The following is a 23,079-nucleotide window of genomic DNA, read 5'->3' on the forward strand; positions in this document are numbered from 1 at the left end:
GGCCAGCTTTCTTTCATGGTGTAAATTCTTTAAACTGAAGATTGGCGATCTTCGTCCACTTACTGTCAGAGCTGGGTGATGGCCTGACTTCTCATTTCTTTAAAGTTCGTTTGTTCACCTATACAAGCAAGCTCGATCTTAGTGTCATCTTGAAATGTCTTTTCTGAGGGGCAGTCTTTCTAACGGCTTGCCAAATAATTTGAAATGAAACAATTAATTCCATCTCATTTTTCTTGTTGGTATTTTGTTTTTGGTAAAAGTCAAATTAAGAAAATGCAAAGAAAAAGAACCGCACATAAAAATATTGATATTGGGATTATAAGTGATTTGTAAAATGTTTTCACTTTTTCTTTTCAAATCTTTGTAATGAACAAACCATTTCTTTACTTGAGATATAATTGACATGCGAGTGATGTTAGTTTCTGGTGTGTAACATAAAGATTCAGCATTTGTATATGTTGTTAAATGATCACCATATTATGTCTAGTTAATGTCCATCATCAGACCCACTTACAGAACTTTTGTTTTCTTGTCATGAGAACTTTTAAGATTTACTCTCAGGAATGTTCATATATGCAGTATGGTATTATTAACTATTGTCACCATTCTGTATATTACATCCCGGGACCTACTTATTTTACAACTGGAAGTTTGCGCCTTTTGTCTACCTTCACCCATTTCATCCACCCTGTACCCCCACCTCTGGGGACCACAGTTTGTTCTCTATACTTAGGAGTTTAGTTTTGTTTGTGTGGTTTTTGTAAGCTTTTTCTGTTTTTTAGATTCCACATAGAACTGAGATCATATGGTATTTGTCTTTCCCCATCTTATTTCACTTAGCACTTGCCCTCAAGGCCCATCTGTAGTATCACAAATGGCAAGACTTTGTTCTTTTTTATAGCTGAGTAATATTTCATCATATATATGTGTGTGTGTGTGTATATATATATATATATATATACCTNAAAAGCTGTTTTCTAAGCATAGTCATCATACTTCATTTTTATAATTTTGATGTTTTCTTTTTTTTTCTTTTTGAGAGACAGAGAGAGAGTATGTGCTTCAGCGGGGGAGGGGAAGGGTAGAGGAAGAGAGAGAGAGAGAGAATCTTTTTTTTTCTTAAATAGTTTATTGTCAAGTTGGTTTCCATATAACACCCAGTGCTCATCCCAACAAGTGCCCTCTCCGTGCCCATCACCGCCCTTCCCCTCTCCCCCACCCCCATCAGCCCTCAGTTTGTTCTCAGCATTCAAGAGTCTAGAGAGAGACAATCTTTTTTTTTTTTTTTTTATGTTTTATTCATTTCTGAGAGAGAGAGAGAGAGACAGGGGAGGGTCAGAGAGAGAGAGAGAGAGAGAGAATCCAAAGCCAGCTCCAGGCTCCTGGCCAGCTGTCAGCACAGAGCCCGACACAGAGCCCAAACCCACAAACTGTGAGATCATGACCTGAGCCGAAGTCAGACGGCCAACCAACTGAGCCGCCCAGGCATCCCGAGAGAGAGACAGTCTTAAGGAGGCTCCACACTCAGCACAGAGCCCGATACGGGGCTCGATCCCCTGACCCTGGGATCATGACCTGAGCTGAAATCAAGAGCTGGATGTTTAACTGACTGAGCTGTCCAGGTCCCCCTTGATGTTTTATTTCTTAAAGACACATCCTTTGAAATGTTTTGGTGATTGTGCACATTAGAGTTATTTTCTTCCATAGAAATGGTTCTCAAATTTTAGGATTTCTGAATAGCTTAGGAGACCAATAGGGAATTACACATTTTTGGTTTTGAAAATGGAATAACATTTTAAAAGCAACTAATCTTATGCTTTTAATTTTTAAGAAAAGGAAAGGATATTTTAATATTATACTAATACAAAGGGCTTGGTCTAAAAACAAAAAGGACCCTTCACAAAAAGGGCCAATAAGTATATTTTTTTACAAACTTTTATGAGTGCTATATTAACATATGTATATACCATTTCAAATCCACTGAAATTCTACTTAACGACATTAGTGTGGGATAAAGTTATTTTGGAGACAGTCACTTTACAGTGAAACATAAAGAAGAGATGGAGTGCCTACAGTGTCTCAATTTCTCTCCGTGTTGTTGTGACTATAAAATTATTCAGCTCTCCACAAGATTATTGAAGAAAATGGAACAATACTCCATAATATTTATTGTGCTCAATTTGGAACGTTCCAGGTAAATTGAGAGATACCAAGTTACAACCGAACATCCTGCCAAAATTTTCCCCTTGAGGAGCCTGGAATTTCAGGGGTCAGGCGACTGGCTGACAAGGTGGCCTCAGCAGCTAAGGACTCTGCTGTTTCAGCACAGGAGAGTCAGCAGCTTACAGGAACGATTCATCAAGATTGGTATCGGCACAGGCATTTAAGAACCCTTCTTCTTTAGCGTCCTTTTTATACTCTGTTGTTTTCCCCCCGAAATATAGATTTCCTGTCCGAAATCTATTTTAGATACTAAATCTCATGAGAAAGCCATCTTAACTCTAGCTAGATTCTGCGATTTGAAGTATGGACAGGTACATCACTGACCCTCAAAAAAAAATTCACGTTGGTAGGTTGCTTTTTAAAATAAAGCAAAATCCCATTAAGAATAACATCTGTCTCCACTGCCCTTCGTGGCTTTGTCCTTTATAGGACTAATATGTCTATATCCTTCCCTCTGCGTTCCTCAGAGAGAAATTACAAGATTTATCTTATTACCCTGACAGCTGTGTTATTGCATAAGTACCGAAAAACTGAGAACAATGCAGTATACTTCATTGGGTTATTCTTAAGTGGTCTAGGATGTGCCCCTTTGTTAATATTAATTTCCAGTTCTTAGTATGTTTTGTGTATGGTTCTTTCAAATAAGGAAAAGTCCCTGATTAGGGGTTAAATGTCTACTAGAGCTGAGACCAGCTGTTGAGATCTACTTTTTTATTTCAAGTGAATGATGACCTCTTTGAATTTTTAATAATGAGATGAGTTTATTTTTGGAAAAAGAAGCTGTAGCTTCAGCAAGGGCTTCCTTTGTGTGACTCACTACACAATTCTGATATTATTTGTCCTAGATTTACAAATAATTTTTAGTTCTCATACTAAGTGGCAGATTCAATAATGGCTATTATGGGGCGCCTGAGGGCTCAGTTGGTTAAGCATCTGACTCTTGATTTCAGCTCAGATCATGATCTCACAGGTTCGTGAGATCACGCCCTGCATCAGGCTCTGTGCTGGCAGCTCTTTGAATCCTCTGTCTACCTCTGTCTCTGCCCCTCCCCTACTTGTTCTTTCCCTCTATCTCTCTCTCAAAATAAATACATAAACAGGGGCGCCTGGGTGGCTTAGTCGGTTAAACGTCCGACTTTCGCTTAGGTCATGATCTCGCGATTCATGGGTTCGAGCCCCACGTCGGGCTCTGTGCTGACTGCCAGCTCAGAGCCTGGAGCCTGTTTCAGTCTGTGACTCCCTCTCTCTCTGACCCTCCCCTGCTCACGCTGTCTCTCTCTCTCCTAGAAATAAATAAAAATATTTAAATAAATAAATAAATAAATACATAAACATTTTTAAAAGGTTTTTTTTAAAACAATGGGTATTTTGTTGAAAGGTATCCTGAGACTTCTTTGGGCCCAACCAGAAGGAATATCAAGACGAATACACACTGTCTACCAAGGGACAGGAAATAAGAGGTGCACCCGAGTGGCAGAGTGTTCCCATGCCCAATTTGGGATAGCATTTTCAAGCCATACTCTAAAATTTAGTATCTGTTTATATTGTTCTCTAAGCTTCTTCTGTAAATCCAGACTTTTCAATTTTGTTGTAAGTTTGCCCAGAACACCTGGTATGTTAGGACCCAGTAAACAATAATAATTGATTGGTTGCTTCATGGATTTACAAATTGGCAAATATTTGGCACCTAAAAGCTGCCAAATTGTACAGCGTATGTGTGCATTCTCGTAGCTTCTTCAAAATAATTATACAATTTTGCTTTTCAATAAGTACATTTATTCCGTGTTCCCTGTGTGTAAACACTAACACGGTCTAACTCTTTTGTCCTTGGTGATGGTTTTTACCTTTGCTCAAGGTTAACAGGTGTGAGTTCTGGGGCACCTGGGCAGCTCAGTTGGTTAAGCGTTTGACTTTGGCTCGAGTCATGATTGCACTGTTCATGGGTGCAGAGTCCCGCATCAGGCTCTGGGCTGACCGCTCAGAGCCTGGAGCCTGCTTCAGATTCTGTGTCTCCCTCTCTCTTTTTTCCCCTCCCCTGCTTACACTGTGCTCCTTCTCTCAAAAATAAATAAACATTAAAAAAGCTTTTAAAACAGGTGTGAGTTCTGCATCTTTTATTTCAAACTCTCTGTTTTTGTACATGCTGTCTGCTCCTTATGTCTCTGGAGCGAAGGGGCTTCCTCTCCATCACCTCTAAGTATATACCTGCTCTGCCATTAACTTCTCCTGCCACTCCTGTGATCTTGGATGTCAATTGTTCCCAAGATTTGTAGTAACCGCCCTGTCTTTCTCTTCTCTGGAGGCTTTTCCCCTCCTTAAAGATCTACTAGTCTGTCTATTTCGGTATAAACTTCACCTCACTTGGCTCTCTGTCCCTCCCCTCCAGGTACCATCTCATTTCTGTCCACCTACAGGTGCCTGTCTGGCCCCCTGACCTTTCACTTGAGGCACATCCTACAGTGACAGAAACGTTCTGCGCCTGTGCCATCCAGGCCAGCAGCCACTCAGCACTTGCAGTTCTCGAACAGTTGAGATGTGTAACCTGAAGAAATGAACTGCTAATTCTTCGCATCTAATTTAAATTGAAAGCAGTCACACAGAGCAAAGGGCTGTAATATGGGACAACGGGCAGACTTTCTAAGCCAGAGTCCCTCACGTAGCCATGCAACACAGAAAATTACTTAAATATATCTTCTCCGTTCTCCAAGGGATGGTACATAGTGGGTATTATCCCAAGATGCAAAGGAGTTAAATCAGCACATGCAGTGGGTGCTTGGGTGCATCAGGACTTCGTTCTCTCTGCCTAGGTAACTGAAGTCTTCCTTTCCAGCCCCTTGAAAGAGGAAGTTCAACTTCAGTAAATACCATTTGCAAAGGTCATCAGCATCTCTAAAAGCGGTCCAGTGCAAGTTTCTCAATCCTGGCTCCTAATTCTCTGCTTTAATGTAACTCAGCACTAGCCTCCAAATGCTAATGTTACTTTCCAACTTTTCAGCCTCGTATTTTGCTTTATTCTCAGACTGTTAGATTCTGCCTCCTCTCTGTGCTTACCAAACTATATAGATTCTTGGACGCTCACATCTTGTTTTTTTTCTAAAAAAAATGAAGCCTATGAAAAATTGGAATCCTTCAGTCTTTTAAAGAATATCTATTGAAGTTTTACTTCAATTCCATGCAAGCATCTCTCCCTTTCCCTCCCCCTCCTCCTCCTTTTTCCCTCTTCTGTCAGATACCTCATGTGGATTCATGTGTTTGGGGAGCAGAAGGTCCTGATTCCGTAGCTGGGCTGTCATGGTGCGGGGACATCTATCAAGTTGGACCTGAGGAGGGGTATCTGTCCTGTTTGCTTCATCAAGGCTTTCAATCTCACCTCTTTTGCTCTTCCTTTGTCTTCTCCCCTCTTTCTTTTTCTTAAAATTTTTAATCTTTATTTATTTTTGAAAGAGAGACAGAGTGTGAGCTGGGGAAGGGAGACACAGAATCTGAAGCAGGCTCCAGGCTCTGAGCTGTCAGCACAGAGCCCAACACAGGGCTTGAACCCATGAACCACAAGATCATGACCTGAGTCAAAATCAGTCACTTAACTGACTGAGTCACCCAGGCATCCCCTCCCCTCTTTCAATACAGAGGGTCATTAGAGCTGTGACTTTTATCTTAACACAGTAACAAGGATATCAAAAGAATGAACATACCGAATTTTGTCAACCGGATGCCAAACTCCTGGACTGCGTATCATTCACTTTCAACATGCTCACATTTCTTTTCTGTGCTGTACATGCCCGGGAGAAGGAAACACGAATGCCTTCTTGAGGCAAATATGCTGGAGGTGATCTCATCACATACCAATGTCATAACAGTCAATGGAGTGGAACCATAAGAGAAAGGAAACGTATACAGTAAATTCACTTCTCCGTCTCATTTTCTGCCTAATTATCTTTAAGCCTATATATATTTTTGAGGATGCTAAATAAATAACACTAAAGCCATACATACTGGGTCTCCAAATGAAACGACAGCTAGTCTTCTATCTGGGATGGGAGTTGAGCAATACCAATTTACTCTCAAATTTTGTACAATGCCGGGGCTCCTAAGCGGCTCAGTCAATTGAATGTCTGACTTCAGCTCAGGTCGTGATCTCACACTTCATGGGTTTGAGCCCTGTGTCAGGCTCTGTGCTGACAGCTCAAAGCTTGGAGCCTGTTTCGGCTTCTGTGTCTCTCTCTGCCCCTCTCCTGTTTGCGCTCTCTCTCTCTGTCTCTGTCTCTGTCTCTGTCTCTCAATAATAAATAAGCATTTAAAAAATTGTACAATGCCAATCAAAATATATTTATTTTGAAGCTTATTAATTATAGCCAGTCCTTACCAGCAGAAAACTCTTTCAGGATTCCTTTAGAGACTTTTTTATAAAAATACATATTCCTGGGGCCTGCTCCCAGTACCTTGAATCAAGAGTCTCTAAGCATGGTACCTAGAAATCTTTCCTTTTCAAGAAATCTCTTCTCTGGAGTGTCAGGGTGGCTCAACTGGTTAAGCATTGGACTCTTGATTTCAGCTCAGGCCATGATCTCATGATTTGTGCTGATAGTGCAGAGCCTGCTTAGGATTCTCTCTCTCCCTCTGCTCCTCCCCAGCTCAGGCTCTCTCCCTCTCTCTCAAAATAAATAAACTTTAAAAAAGAAAGAAATAAAGAGGGAAATAGAGAGAGGGAGAGAAGGAAGGAAGGAAGGAAGGAAGGAAGGAAGGAGCAATCTCTTTTTTAAAAGGAATTTTGATGATTTCATCAGGTTAGGGAGCCAGTGGCATACAATCTTGGGTGGTAAGTGAAAACCACTTCAATATCAAAAACTTTTAAAATATGTGTAACACTTTAAAAAATTCGCTGATATTTTCTTAGCTGTGAACCCAAGTTTTACAAACATGATGGTCAGGTTTACCCTCTGGGTGTCTCTTCTGGCTCCCATGAAGAATTGAAAGCTACCAAAATCCTAATGTAGTCTTCCTTCAAAAAATATTTTCATGACACCAGAAAGCAATAGATGACTCGTCACTTGTCCAAGAACTCTCTTTGCCTATAAATATTTACAGCATTCTTTCTTTCTGAGCATAAAGCAGTATCTTCAAGGAAGTCATCCTACTTAACCCAGTTCTGGTAGCTCATGCCTGTAGTTTGGGAGGCAAAGTGGCTTGGAGTCCATGTTTGGTTTATCCCTGATCGAACAGTATCAAAAGTATTTTTTAAATTCTTGCATGTGTGGGGGGCCCTGTTCTTTGGGCTCTACGGTGAAAGTCACAAGCACACTGGTACTTGCTTTCGAAGAACAAATTGGGCGTCCTACGTATATCCAGATACTTTTCACACATGCTCACGTTTTATTCCATGAGATGGAGAAGACAATTGTTCTTTTTCCTTGGGCTGAGAGACCAGTACAGTTTTAAAAGTTTATTTTGGGGGCACCTGGGTGGCTCAATCAGTTAAGCGTCCAACTTTGGTTCAGGTCATGATCTTACGTTTGTGGGTTCAAGCCTCACACAGGGCTCTGTGCCGACAGCTAGCTCTGAGCCTGGAGCCTGCTTCTGATTCTGTGTCTCCCTCTCTGACCCTCCCTTGCTCATGCTGTCTCTCTCTCAAAAAAATAAAAGAAAGAAAGAAAGAAAAAAAAAGTTTATTTTGTTCTCCTGTACCCCTTATCTTCAGAATCTCTCCTCATGAGAAGATTGTAGGTCTTTTTCTTCCTCAGAATCTCCCGTGAAGACTCTCTGTGGGTCCCCATCAGACNCCTGACCCTCCCTTGCTCATGCTGTCTCTCTCTCAAAAAAAAAAAAGAAAGAAAGAAAGAAAAAAAAAGTTTATTTTGTTCTCCTGTACCCCTTATCTTCAGAATCTCTCCTCATGAGAAGATTGTAGGTCTTTTTCTTCCTCAGAATCTCCCGTGAAGACTCTCTGTGGGTCCCCATCAGACTATGCAGGTGCCTCGTGCAGCCCGCTCCCCCCTCTCTCACCCTCCAGCCTCTTTCCCTCCCCTTCCCACTACCCCCCTACCCCTGCACTGGGGCTTCTCCTGTCACCCTCCTTGAAGCTTTTCTCATGTTTCTCTCTAATGTCTCTCTGGCTTGAGACATTACTGGAAATTCCCACAAGCCTTGTAGACAAGGCCTGTCATAAATGTGGGTCTGCCCACCGTCCATAATGGCCGAGTCTACTCTTCACCGTGGCTTTTCCAGTTCTCCTTCACTCTTTGCCCCAGTCTTACACATTGCCCTTACAACCTGAGTTCTCTTGGAATGGGATACCCCATCACCTGCTGACTGAGAAACCCAGAGCTCCCACATCTGCCCTCCAGGCATCTTCAATATGTCTGTCCCTTATTCAGTTCTTGTCTCATGACTCCCTCTGTCTCTGGACAAGTGTCCCTTCAACTAAGATATCCTTGTTTCAACCTGGACTCTGCATCCTGTCTCTCTGGTCCTTGACATCTGCCCTTTTAGCCTATTACTGATTTCTAATCCTCCTATTTTAAGCATTAAAAATTAAAATTTTGTCCTTAAAAGATTTAAAATGTGTGTTGGCCTCACCTCCCTGTTTTTTCTCGCTCATTCAAAAAGGCTGAGTGCCCTAGTGCATGGCCGGTGCTGTCTCCAGGAGCATGCGTTTCCCTACTTCCCCTTGACCTCTGGACTGCACGGCGTCACCTGCCCCTCCCAATCCCCTCCCTTCTTTAGCTCACTGCCGTCTGGCTTCTCCTCCTCCATTATCTCAAAACATTGGTCTTAAAGGTTTTCAATAAACCCTTCTCTTTCCTAACCTATTTTTCTCAGCTTTTCTACCTGAAAACTTTTCAGAAGTTGGCGATTATTACCTATTTTTTGACATTGCCATCAGTAATATCTGTGAATCCTTGTGTTTTTCCACTTTCTCTGGTTGGCTCCTGGGTTTTGGCTGGAGTCTTCTTTTCCACCTCCTGCCCTCCTAAAATAGTTATTCCCTAAGACTGACTCTGCCTCTCCTGTCTTACACATGTTTCTTTCTATTCTATGTGCCTCTGTTCACATAACTCTCCCAGCTTTGGGGCAGGTAGGTCGTCTTTATGTTTTAATCTTTAAACTATCTCTGCAAGGCTTAATTCTTGTGTTTTTAATTGTTTAAATGGCTGAATGAGTCAAAATCAGCACTTCTGAAACACAGAACTATTTACCACTTCTCTTGAAATTTAGACACACAAACACACACACACACATTTCTTCTCCCTTTTTTATCAAAGGAATTGCAATTTTCCTAGTAACTTGGCCTTATCAAAATATGTGAATAGTCTCCTTTTACTTTTATATCCGGTCGGTTGAGAAGTTGCTGTGTTGATCTCTGCCTGAGCGAGTGACCTGGGCCCCTCCCTCCTGTAGCGAGCCCCCCTTGACATTTCCCAACCAGAGCCAGTGTTGGGGCTGGACCAGCCTTTGCGGTTCTTCTAATTTCAAACCACATCTCAGCAACAACATCAGGGAACTTTGAGGAAGAAGATTCATTCCTCATAGGTTCTGGAAGGTGTAAGGCACACCCAAGGGCCACACAGTGAGGTCACAGGTAGAGAGAGAGGGAGGGAGCATGACCTGAGGCTCGGCCTTTTTTGAAGTCCAGGGTCTAGGGGGTTCAGTATTCATAAGTTGAAAACATAAGAGTGGGAATTAGGATGTAGGACAAGAAGAGCGGGGGTCACCCAAGCTGTCAGTTACCTAAGTTCCCCGGGGCTTTCTGGACGGGGAACTTCACGCGTGGGAGAGGCCTGGTTCCTTATTTCATGGTTTTATTAGCAGCTCTGTCACACAACAAGCACTATGGTGACTTGAGATGGGTGTCTATGAAATGGATGCCTCATCAAAAGCTTCCAGTCAGGCACTTGCACTACCGAAGTCTAGTCAGCTGTGTCCTTCATGAGGTCCTCTGGTATATTCTGTCGCTCATATTCCACCCCAGCCTCAGTGTCTGCATCAGTTGCTGTATGCCTAGACTCTTGGCATCATCCTCCAGACTCTACCGAGGCCTCATTCTTCCTCAAGATCCCCGGTCTGAATGACCTCATCATGACTCTGGCTCACCTCTCTGTAACAGATTGATTATCATTCAGCTTTTTGATGTGTCTTCTGTGTGAATACAAGCCAGAAAAACAGAGAGCTCCATGAGGAGACTGAAGCCCAGAGGGAATGTTCTCAGAGAAACATCGCTTCATTCTTTCCTTTGGCCTCTGCCACCTACCAGAAGTATAGATGCACCAGGCAGGCTACCTGCCATGTTCCCTGTGCAGCCTGTTGTTCTCTGCACCCCAGTCCCCATGTCTTCCTATCAAAACCCTACCCGACCTTACAAGATGCAACACAGATCTCCCATTGCCCTCTTATGCCCGATGAGAATGGAACGCATCCTTCTCTGTTTTCCTATAGCTTTGTAATTCCGTTACGAACCCTGTTGTCTTCCTCCCACAATATGCAGTCAGTGTTTTGTGTTGAATTGCTCTGAAATTCGACAATATATGCAGACTTGAAGCACCTAATTTTATTGGAAGTTTACTGCCACTTAGAAATGTTCTTCCTTCGTCACTTAAAGATATACTTTCTGAATTTAATTTGGCCTCTGCTTCCTTTGTCCTCTGTCCCTTTGTATCTACTCAACATTGCTTATAGATCTTTTTTCACAGAAAGACCATCTCTAGCACATCAACCTTCTACTCAAAACATTCAGTGACTCTGCTTTCCTCTCAGGATAAAGCACAAACTCTTAGTGACCAGCATTCAAGACTTTCCCCAGTCTGGCTCCAGCGTAATTTCCTATAAATCAGCTCAGTGTTATTCTCCCCTCGGTCCCACAGTATATCATCTTGATTCTTGATTTTGAGCCTTTTTTCGTATTGTCCACCCCCCACCCTACAATCCCTGAACCACTTCCCTCCTCTGTTATTTTATGAAATACACTCAGAATTTAAGATTTAGCTTATCTCCGGCAAAGCATTTCCTTCTTTTTAGTTTATTCTTTATGAAATCTACGCCTTTCCCATAGCACCACAGAACTCACTGCCAATAACACTGAGCACCACATTAGAAGATGGATGGATGCATAGATGATAGATAAATAGATAGATAGATAGATCGATAGATCCACACCGTATACACATTATATGCATGTATATGTGACTTTCTGTCATTTTCCCAACATGATTACCCTTTTGCCCAAAAGATCATGTAACCTTCCCAAAGGCAATGATGATGATTTACACTCCTTTATATTCCACAGAGACACTAGATCCTGGTGTATCATACTCTCTACCTGAGGTTTTTTTAAAAATAGTTAAATATAGACCATCTTGGAAAAGAAACACATGTGATGTCTCTATGCTAAAACTTTTTCTGATCCTTGTTCTCTATAGTCAGACTCTTTCTCTTGGACTCCTTTAAGCTCCTATTACTAAGGTGAAACATTTTACAGAAGACAAAGTCAAATTTATTTTAAAAATTGTGTCTACAGGAAAATTAAAGCCCCCAAATAATGGGATTATGCATTGCTTCTGTACAGCCTGCACTCTTAAACATCCTGGTGCCTGATTGTTCTAGTTCAACAGTAAGAACAATTCCCAGTTCATCCATAATGTGTTGGCTTCTGGAAAAGAGAATTCTAATTTATCACATCAGAGTGTGATCACAGAAGCTTATGTTCTTTGTTGGTAATTCGTACATGTTTTTTGTGTCCATTGTTGCTCATTAGAAAAACAGTTTGGGGTCTTATTCACGGAAAGAACGGGTAGTTCTAGAGATAATAAGATCAAGCAGGAAATGCCATATCCTATTTTATACAACACTGAGAAACTGAAAGGGACATTAATTTCTCTAAAGGGCATCCCTGCCTACATAGTTGAACACCACCTTCTACATTGTTCATCAATTTCTATTCTGACTGACCTCATCCTGAGCCTCAATCTCACTGGAAAATTCAGGAGGCTGTGTCAGCATGGAGCCTGTTCATACCCGTGTCAGTCAGGAAGGGGCTTACCACTTCCGGACCCAAACCCCACTCATGTGATGGCGAGCCTGCAGCCAGCACTCCCCGAAGTTAGCAAGCATTCCAATGCCTTAAAAGGGAAAAGTAGGATAAAAACAATGAAGTCCAATTTCCATTTCCTTCTTTTAAAATTTTTTAACTTTTATTTATTTTTTGAGAGACACAGAGAGACAGAGCGCAAGCAGCGGCGGGGCAGAGAGAGAGGGAGACACAGAATCTGAAGCAGGCTGCAGGCTCCAATCTGTCAGCACAGAGCTCGAACACGGGGCTCGAACCCACGAACCGTGAGATCATGACCTGAGCCGAAGTTGGAAACTTAACTGACTGAGCCACCCGGGCGGCCCTAGATGTTTAAAACATTTTAAATAAAAACTACAGGCTGACCCAAATTCAGGCAGAACATAACCGACCCCCTGTACTCACCACCTAGCTTCAGTAATTAGCAGCATGTGGCCAGCTTGTTTCTTCTAGATGGCCCTGTTTTCCAAAAAATACTGGATTATTTATTTATTTATTTATTTATTTATTTTATTAGAGAGTGAGTGTGGGAGAGGAGCAAAGGGAGAGAGAGAGAATCTTAAGCAAGCTCAACGCTCAGTGCAGAGTTGGACACAGGGCTCTATCCCATGATCATGGGATCATGACCTGAGCCAACATCAAGAGTCAGAGGTTCAACTGACTAAGCCACCAGGGTGCCCCAGCACTGGATTACTTTAAAAGAAATGCAAGATATGCATATTTCCTGGTGTCTTGAAATTGATATTTTCATATTAAAAATTACTTTGAAAAATAAAATATTCAATCTTTAAGAGATCATCTCTGATATTATATAAGAAGTCAGAAGCCAGGTAAGGTTCTGTTTAATGAACTATAGTGAGGTATAATGTATGTACAATACTAAGCACCCATTTCAAATGTATATTTGGATGAGGGTAAACAAATTCACTTACCATGTTACTACCAGTAAATCGAATCTTATAGCGCACTTCCATCACTACACCTGGTTCCCTTGATGCCCCTTTGTTTGTTGACCATGTCCTCCCCCCATCTTAAGCCCCAGTTGATCACTGCTCTGCTTTCTCTACCATAGATTAGATTTCCTTGTTCCAGAGTTTTCTAACAATGGAATCCTATGATATATATTTTTGTGTCTGCCTTCTATTGCTCAGGGTATATTTTTGAGGTTTCTACATGGTATTGTGAATATGAGCAGCTCATTCCTTTTTATTACATTTTTTATTCCATTGTATGAGAGTATCTAGATTTGCTTCTCTATGTCATCTGGTGGACATCTGCTTTCCCAGTTTGGTGTAATTGTGAACGAAGTTACTCTGAACATTGGTGTGAAAGTCTCTGTATTGATATATGTTTTTATTTCTCCTAGGAAATTAACTAGGAGTATAATCGCACAGCCATGTACGAAACAGGTTTAACTATACAGTAAACTGCAAAACTGTTTTCCAAAGTGGTCGCACCACGTTACATTCCCATCAGCCATGTATTATGATGGCAGTAGCTTCGCATCCTGGCCTGGCCAGCACGAGTAGAGTCAGTTGTTTTAATGTGAGCCATTCTTGTGGGTGTGTGGTGACTTCTCATGGAGGTTTCATTTTGCATTTCCTGATAACTAATGGTGTTGAGCATCTCACTCGTCACATTACTGGACACCTCAGACTTGGGTCATCACTTTCTCAATTCAGTGAAGCAACCACATTCTGCCCACTTCCTCAGTCCACTTTCCAGAAATCTCTTCCAAACAGGGAGCCCAGATATTTCTCTTCTCTCATTGGTTTCCCTTCTCTCAATGATCATAGTCCTGTGTACCTCTTGTCTGGTTCCTAAAAACAGTTATTTCATTTATTTTGCACAGTCTTCTAAGGTTCTTTTTTGGGGGGTAAGGGAAGGCAGGTGTCATGTGCAAACGATTTAGGTTACTCGCCATCCTTGTTACTCTGTCATGGTTATAAATAGAAGTTTGGGTTATTTTTGGTAATTTTCTATATTCTCTTTTGAGTTTATCAAGGGTCAAGCCCAGAAAACTCAAGTCATATTATATGGAAAAAAAACTTATTACTTCTGGGTTCACTCTCTGATGGTAAAAGAACATGACGCTAAGAAAGAGAAGGGAAAACATGCCCCTTTGCTGAGCCTGCGGAACTCTGCCAAACGGGAATGACGGTGGCAGGGAGGAAAGTGATGCTGAAGAATGTGTGCCTGCCAACGTTCTTTCTTGGAGTTTTACCCCAGAAAAAGAGAGGTGTGTCAGTGAAAATGAGGTGTGCACAAGACAGGGAACTATTTCAGATGCAGCCTTGTGCAGATCCTAGTGAACCCGGCAGTTCAGCCTCCTAGGTCACAGGGAGGCCTTGCGGCCCTGAGAGAGCCAGAGAACTTGTCACTGGGGCTGATGTTCCATCACATGGGTGAGAGTGCTTCTGACCTGATGGCTACAGCACTCCAGAGCTGAGTGTGCATCACAGCCACACCCCAGAAGAGGCCTCATGTCAACAAGAAGCAAAATGAGTTAAACAGAGATGTCTCCCAACCGTAGCTGGTCAAGAAAAAGCAGATGGCGTACCTACCAGTAGTGAATTGAACTATAATGTCAGCAAATCCGAAAGCACTCAAATGGATAAGGAGCCCGGCCACATAGGTCAGAGCAAATAGAAGAAGTCAGGTGTGGAGACAGAGACCCTTTTCTAGGTTTCCAAATTTATTCTTTTGCTGTTATTCTTTTTTCAGTAATCTCTACACCCAGTGGGGGTCTTAAGAACCCTGAGATCTTGAGTTTAGTTGTGGGAACTCAAGACCCTGAAATCAAGAGTTGCCTCCTGTACTGACTGAGCCAGTCAGGTGTCTCTGTTCCTGAATTTATTGAAGGCACACCTCTTTCCATTACGCATCACACACACACACACACACACACACGCGCGCGCGCACACACACACACACACTTTAGGGGAAAAAAATAGAGAAAGCTAATGGAGATGCTAGCCTGTCCAAAAAAGATTGAGTGTTACCTGAATTACACTTAATTTTGTGTTTCTTTTTATATACAAACGCATAAATACAATGCAGGCANGGCTCGAACCCACGAACCGTGAGATCATGACCTGAGCCGAAGTTGGAAACTTAACTGACTGAGCCACCCGGGCGGCCCTAGATGTTTAAAACATTTTAAATAAAAACTACAGGCTGACCCAAATTCAGGCAGAACATAACCGACCCCCTGTACTCACCACCTAGCTTCAGTAATTAGCAGCATGTGGCCAGCTTGTTTCTTCTAGATGGCCCTGTTTTCCAAAAAATACTGGATTATTTATTTATTTATTTATTTATTTATTTTATTAGAGAGTGAGTGTGGGAGAGGAGCAAAGGGAGAGAGAGAGAATCTTAAGCAAGCTCAACGCTCAGTGCAGAGTTGGACACAGGGCTCTATCCCATGATCATGGGATCATGACCTGAGCCAACATCAAGAGTCAGAGGTTCAACTGACTAAGCCACCAGGGTGCCCCAGCACTGGATTACTTTAAAAGAAATGCAAGATANATCACACACACACACACACACACACACACACGCGCACACACACACACACTTTAGGGGAAAAAAATAGAGAAAGCTAATGGAGATGCTAGCCTGTCCAAAAAAGATTGAGTGTTACCTGAATTACACTTAATTTTGTGTTTCTTTTTATATACAAACGCATAAATACAATGCAGGCAGAGGGACAGCGATGTGGGTTGTGAATTTCTAATGATCTGTAAGATTTATACACTTATGAGGCACCTTTGCTTTCCAAGAACTGTTGACATGAGACGGATAATAGTTTCTCTGCTTTCTAGAAGACAAGGAGTGTGTTAGAGCAGCAAATGCTAGCACTTTACCACCTCGAATCAAGAATGAGACCAAGAGTGGACAGGGATGAATCTGACACCATCTTAAGCACTTGCTTGCTCACCCTTCGTCTTCTACGAGGCAGAAGCAAGCACCAAAGACTAGCTTTGTTTCTTCAAATGCTCCTTCTTCTTGCCTCGCCAAAGGCAAAATGTCTTCCCAGAGATGAGGAGACCTTGCTGGGGCCAAGGGTGATGTCTTAGAGCAGAAAACGAAACAATGGGAGAATTCTGCAGCCCACCTACTTTCCTTAGAACATGGGATGGAAGCAATGTGAGAAGATGAAAGCCCTGATACATAGTGGGAAAGACTATTGGTCATAGGTCCATTTCAAATCATATACACTAGCAACTAGGTCAACAAATCTTCCTATCATAATTTCATCTTAATTTCCAAAGGCTGCCATAATATTAAAAACATTCGTTTACACCATTATGTTAAAATATGTGTATTTTGTCTCAGCATCATACAAACCATACGTCCTTCCCTCTTCCTCCAATATCAAATAGTTAATGGTTTAACAAAATAATATCATATATGCGGAAATCATTTAACCATATAAACACATACTCCAACTGTATTGTGTTTGTGGGTCTATATTTCAATTCAGTGAATACTTTAAATGAGTACAGTTTTAAATTATATGGTAAGAAGGGGATTAGGATTTCTTAAATGTATTCATTCCTGCTGTATTCCTAGCACAACTATTTTCTTTTTTCTGGTCACTAGCTAGTATTTACTCACATAGTTTGTTCCTACTTATAATCAGAACATGCAATTTTATATACAGCTTTCTTTATCATTCTCTATATTGCAACTTAATGGAGTTAATCTAGCAACATTTTTTTAGAATCTCCCCTGTTGGATACACAAGTGGTTTCCATTATTCACCATAATGAATAAGGCTGCAATGAGCATTTTCTTAAGTATGCCATTTTCTAATTTTGAATTATTCCCTTGGGATAATTTGTAAGATTTATAGTCCAAAGACATGAATATATTTAGGGACTCTTAATATAGATATGGATCAGATTGGGGAGTCCATGGGCTGTATATGTCTATAGTACCACTAGAAATATGTGAATTTATCATTTGTTTTCCCAGTAGCCTCATCTGGATTTATATTTTCTTGGTTATAATTTAGTTAACATAATATGTGTCGCTTTTTAAATTTATTTGTATTTCTTTAACTGCCATTCAGATTTTGAAAGTTTACATATTGCTTTACATACACCTTACTATTAGTGAAGCTTAATCAGGGAAATCACTGAAGTAGAATTCAATCATGGGTTCAAGTTCCAACTCTGAATTAGTCTCTCAAAGAAATCATTTCTTCAGGTATGACTTAGTGATAATGATGCCTGCTTCACAAAGTTGTTGAAATGGTTTGATGAATTAATCTGTGTCTCATGAGTTAGCAGCACACAGGGATTTATTACCTCTTTCTCGGTATCTGCCTCCCTCATCTCATCTACCAACCCTCCTGCCCTTGACTACTTCTCATGTGGAATATCCATTCAAGCTATCTTGGTACACAGTTTTATAGTATCTGTTTTGTCCTTAAAGAGTTTATATCCATGGGAGCTCTTTGTCGGCGTTCTCTGGAGAACTGACCTCTGACTCGCCAGCAAGTGCTGAGTTATACTGCAAATCCCTGAGGTCAGATCTGTTGGACCTTGTGTGAACCAACTGAGTGTTCACACAAACAAATGGGTAATACACTCAACATAAATGTCTTTCCATAAATTACTCATTTTAGGATTCTGCGTAAGGTCCAATTTCTACTGAAATATCTCTTCTCCAAGTTTCCTTTTACATTAGGTTTCTCAGAGATATTTTGATTTGCTTATTTTCCTCTTTGTGCTGGCCTTGGGTAATACTTTAGCTTCATCTTCCATCTATTGTGTCCCGCCTGAGAACAAGCATACTTCTCCTGGTAACAAGTGCAGTCAATCAAGCAGTTGTAAAGCCAGACAACTGCTAGACATTGCATTCTAGATGATACTGTCATCTGGACTTTGTCTGTCTTACATCTAGTGTGTTTTCCTGGCATTATTGCCAATCGGTTGCCTAGAATTGCTTTCTATCTTGAGGACCTTTGTAGCAGGAGCTGCCTTTTCAAACAATCATTCTCCCTTAAAGCAAGAATAATTCCCAATACTTCATAAGGTGTGAGAAAGCCTGTTAACAAGCACATGGTTTCTCGTTGGAAAAGCATCGAAATTGTAAATTTCTATCCTTTTCCATGAGGGCCAGGCCGTGTGGGGTCTACCAGAAGATCTTCTGATCTCTCACCTTCACGACAAGAAATTGAACTAAGATGTATTCTAAGCAGTTCCAATTTGGGTTTTTAAAAAGAGCAAAAGGGGAGGAGGAAGAAGAAGGAAAAAATGTTCTTTACAGTCTTTTCCAGCCTCAACGACTGTATTTCTCATCCTCTGGAGAACGGCTCCTTTTGACTTTTTATTTCTTACATAAGCCTTCTCTTTATGTGTCACAGGCAAGACTTCTTCAGTTTTGCATTGCTAAACCTGCTTTCCCCCAACTCCGTGCCCACTCTCCCCATTTTTAGATGTTACACATGAGTGCTGGCCTCTTTTCCTATCTGAGTAGACGCAACAGTTCTACCTTCTTACCCACATCAAAGCCCTTCATCCACACATTGCACCAGCAAATATTCAAGTACTGATGATTTCCACCAAGCCTGGGAGAGGCCCCTGTGTAATAGTTAAATCCTCAGAGGGAATTCGAGGGTCAGAGCTGGGTTTAGACAGAATGACCAGTTTTTCCAATGTTGATGAGCCGTCCACCACAGCCACCATGCCTACAATATGCCTGCACAGAGACATCTTGCATTGAAAATATCCAAAGTCACAAGGTGAAAAAAAGTGCACTTATAATCACAATCTTGTCTTTCTGCCCACCTTTGCATTCGTGAAGCTGGGAATAGAAAAAGGGTGATGTTAGAAATGGTATAGTTGTGCCCAGAGCCCAACTTGCACACAGCAAGAAAGACATTGACATGAAATAGGACAGTGACTGTAATGGCCACACCACGTTCATCACTGTATCACACACACTTCTTCATGAGCCCTGGCATCCTGAGCCCCTCCCTGTGGCCGAAGGAGGACTGACCCCAGCTTAACCCTCATTCTGCATGACTCACTTTGTGGTTTGGGCAAGCCCCCTTCACCACAGTTTCCCCTAACACACAATGCAGGTAAGGTCACACTGTCCTGCAGAGAGGTCATGAAGCCAGAATGAGATAATGCATACACAGGATTTTGGAACAGGGTTCAAATTCTCTACAGTTACCAGGGTAGGTGTTTTTGTTAGCACTGTTAGGCTGATTTACAGTAACTTACATCTGTAAAAAGATGTTCTGCCACTTGTTTGTGTATGTTCTACTTTCCTCACCCTATTGTATGCCGTTTAAGGCGGCTTTCAGAACATGCCATTCTCCCTCACAGCTTCCTGCGTTTGAATATGCTGCTTGAATATCCTTCTCCCCCCCTCCACCCCCATGTCCCTTTGTCTGTCTGCCCCGTTCCTACTCAGCATTCAAGACTCAGCTTAAAGACCTCCTGCCTGGTGATGCCCACCTCTGTACCCCCTCTGTACCATAGTCGGGCAATTACTTGCCTGCATTGGGATGATCTGCATCCAGTGTGGTCTCTTCCATTTGACTGGACTCAGGCGTGTCAAAGACAGGACCAAATCTTATTCAGTTTTCAACCCAATATCTGGTTCATGTTATTCACTCAATAAATGTTGATCAGAACGATGAGTGAATGTCAAATACTTGTTGCCATGAAATCAATTGTATTACTCAGATGTGGGGCGCCTGGGTGACTCAGTCGGTTGGGCATCTGACTTTGGCACAGGTCATGATCTCACGGTTCGTGGGTTCGAGCCCCGTATCAGGCTCCGTGCTGACAGCTAGCTCAGAACCTGGCACCTGCCTCTGATTCTGTTTCTCCCTCTCTGACTCTCCCCTGTTCACGCTCTCTGTCTCAGAAATAAATAAAACATTTAAAAAAATTTTTTAATCAGGTGAGTGACTCTTTGCTATAAATTTATGAAGGAAACTCATCACTCACCTTTCTATAAGTAGTACACACACACACACACACACACACACACGCATTATGTGTACATATTAAAGGGGAAAGCTAATAAAATACTCCCGGGGCACCTGGGTGGCTCACTCGGTTAAGCATCCAACTCTTGATTCCAGCTCATGTCATGATCTCATAGTTCAAGAGTTCTAGCCCCACATGGTGCTCCATGTGGTGGAGCCTGCATGGGATTCTCTCTGCCTCTCTCTCTGCCCCTTTCCTGCTCATGCGTTCTCTCTCTCTCTCTCTCTCTCTTTCTCTCTCTCTCCCTCCTTCTCCCCCATCCTTCTCTCAAAAAATTTAAAAAAAAACGTCAAACAATACTCCCAATTATTGGAAGTTTCACACTAAGGACATGTGACCATGTGACAGAGACCATAAGATGTGATATTTGTGTGGAGAGACAAGTTATACAAGCTCATTGTTTCCTCAGTCACTGCCATGAGTCACTCATTCAGCAAGATGTATTACAGAAGAAAAGGGTTTCTTGATGAACATTTGGAAAATTCTGAGATAAATCTCTATTCATAAAATGTATCATTTAATTAAAATGTCATCTCTGGAGGAGTAGGAGAAGGGTGGTCAAAAGGTAACAACCTTCCAGTTACGAGATAAAAAATACTAGGGACCTAATGTACAGCATAATGACTGTGGATAATATTGCCATAAGATGTATATGAAAATAGTTAATAAATTCTAAGAATTCTCATCACAAGGAGAAAGAAACTGTTTTTCTTTTCTGCTTTGTTTTTATTGTATCTGCATGAGATGATGGATGCTAACTACATTTTAATAGCAATAATGATTTCACAATATATGTAAATTAAATTTGCTATGCTGTACACCTCAAACTTACACAGTGATATATGTCAACTATATCTCAATAGAACTGGAAACAAATAAAATGCCATCTCACAATTTTGCTTTCCGGGTATCGCACATCATCTTTTATTTTGGTTTAGATTAATTTCCCCCTCCTTTATTTTGTTCAATTTTCAGCTTTCACGGTAACATGGCACCTGTTTTCTTTCTACAAGAGAAACTCAGCACACAGCAGCATCCTTGATAAATTGGTTTGATGATCCTACTTGGAATAGGTATGTAAAACTTCAATATTTTCTTACCAGTTGTTTTGAATCCTTTTTATGATTCAACAGAAATCATTCCTGTTGTTCTTATTGCTCACTGAGAATGGAATTTGTTCTGAGGAGTAAAATTTACGGGTCAGAGATGACCTTTGTCTTTTCTGCTTAGAAGGATGTGTTTATAGTATGACTTACAAGACTCCGGAAGATGCCTTTCTTTGCTTTCTCATATGATAAATACACATTAGGAATATAGTCATTCCAGGAGACAGGGGAAATCCTTGCTTGTGTGATTCTGAAAATAATATTTATCTGCAACTCTTTGAACATCAAGTATATGAAATATGACTGATCCTCTGGTATGTTTATGAGTATAATATCTGTAGTTTAATATTCCAATGGAAACATACAAACTTCTTCTTTCCCAAAATTAGGCCAGGCTTAGACAAAACTGAATGCTAAATTATGGGCTAAATAATTACACATGTGAATTAATTAATCATCGCTTGATCCTGAGGTTTTGTGATAATTACTCCCTTGGTATATCATGATATAAATATGGCATAAAAAACACAAAATACAGTATCTGACAGTTTTTCTATATGAAGAATTCTTTTGAAGGAAATGTTCTAAAATTAGATTCTTATAAGGTATGAGCCTTGTAACTCTTGATTTGATCCAATTCAGACTACTTGGATAACTACTGTGTGTGTGTGTGTGTGTGTGTGTGTGTGTGTGTGTGTGTGTCTGTGGTATGTTATCACTAAGGGATATTTTATTACAATATTCATTGGTTTCTTGTATTCAACTTTTAAAATATTAAGAATATGGTAGGCTTGTTGAGATGCAGGTAAAAATTTAGGAAGGTGTCCCATCTATATTGTATTTTCAAAAGTATAACTTGGTAACAACTCCCCTGTGCCCCCACCCCTCAAAAAAGTGCTGAAAACCACATTTGGGAAGCAGCACAGACTTGAGAGTGAATCAGACATGAGGACCTAGCTTTACTGCTTAACCCACTACTCTGGGAGAATCTTTTATGTTTCCTTAGGAAGAGTGTTATTACTTAATTTGGATGGGAGGAAGAAGATAAATTAATTCACAGTTACAATATATGAAGTCCACGAGGTCACCTTTATTCTTAATGAAGTATCAGGTAATTAATGATTGTGTTTCCAAGAGTCTCCAAAGAATTTCACGCCTATGTTCTGTGAGAGTCTGGAATCCATAATTAGAGTTTAACTCCCTGATTTAAACAGAATTTGCAAGTGGTCACCTACATGTTAGATCTGTTTTTATTTGTTTATTTTTATAGGCTTTCGGTTTGATTTTTGGCCCCCACAAAATTGATACATATGTGTTTTAAACAGTTACCTGTTTAAATCAGAAAACCTGGGAGAGTTCACATAAAAATCTGGCCTCACAGTCTTCTCTTTCTCGGTCAAGGACACTACAATTAAACCAGTTACTTATTTAAGAAATCTAGTTGCCATATAAGAGATACCCCTTTTCTTAACCTCTCCACATCTACCCCACCCACTTCTCCAAGTTCAGCCCGACTCAGTGGTTCTCAGCCCTCCTGGTGAAAAGATGCTGGTTCCCAGGTTGCACCCAGAAAAGGAAGTCGGAATTTTAATGAGCTCCTCAAAAGATTCATCTGTGCAGTTGGGGTTTGGAGCCACTGCTCCAAACTCGTCAGTTGTGTCTATGTCAAATG

The 23,079-nt window shown here is 41.1% G+C and overlaps 1 protein-coding gene across 2 annotated transcripts in view; it reads left to right on the plus strand.

Annotated features, from left to right (window-relative positions):
* The window catches only part of CHRM3 (cholinergic receptor muscarinic 3), a 367,085-nt gene that overhangs the window by 99,376 nt on the left and 244,630 nt on the right, over window positions 1–23,079 (plus strand). For both annotated transcript variants that reach the window (XM_077751886.1, XM_077751887.1), the window contains one exon: window positions 21,277–21,374. The gene's annotated coding sequence lies outside the window, so the exon portion shown is untranslated. The remainder of the gene's footprint in view (window positions 1–21,276; window positions 21,375–23,079) is intronic.

Source organism: Crocuta crocuta, unplaced genomic scaffold (assembly GCF_008692635.1).
Source record: "Crocuta crocuta isolate KB4526 unplaced genomic scaffold, BGI_CrCroc_1.0 scaffold694, whole genome shotgun sequence".
NCBI lineage: Eukaryota > Metazoa > Chordata > Mammalia > Carnivora > Hyaenidae > Crocuta > Crocuta crocuta.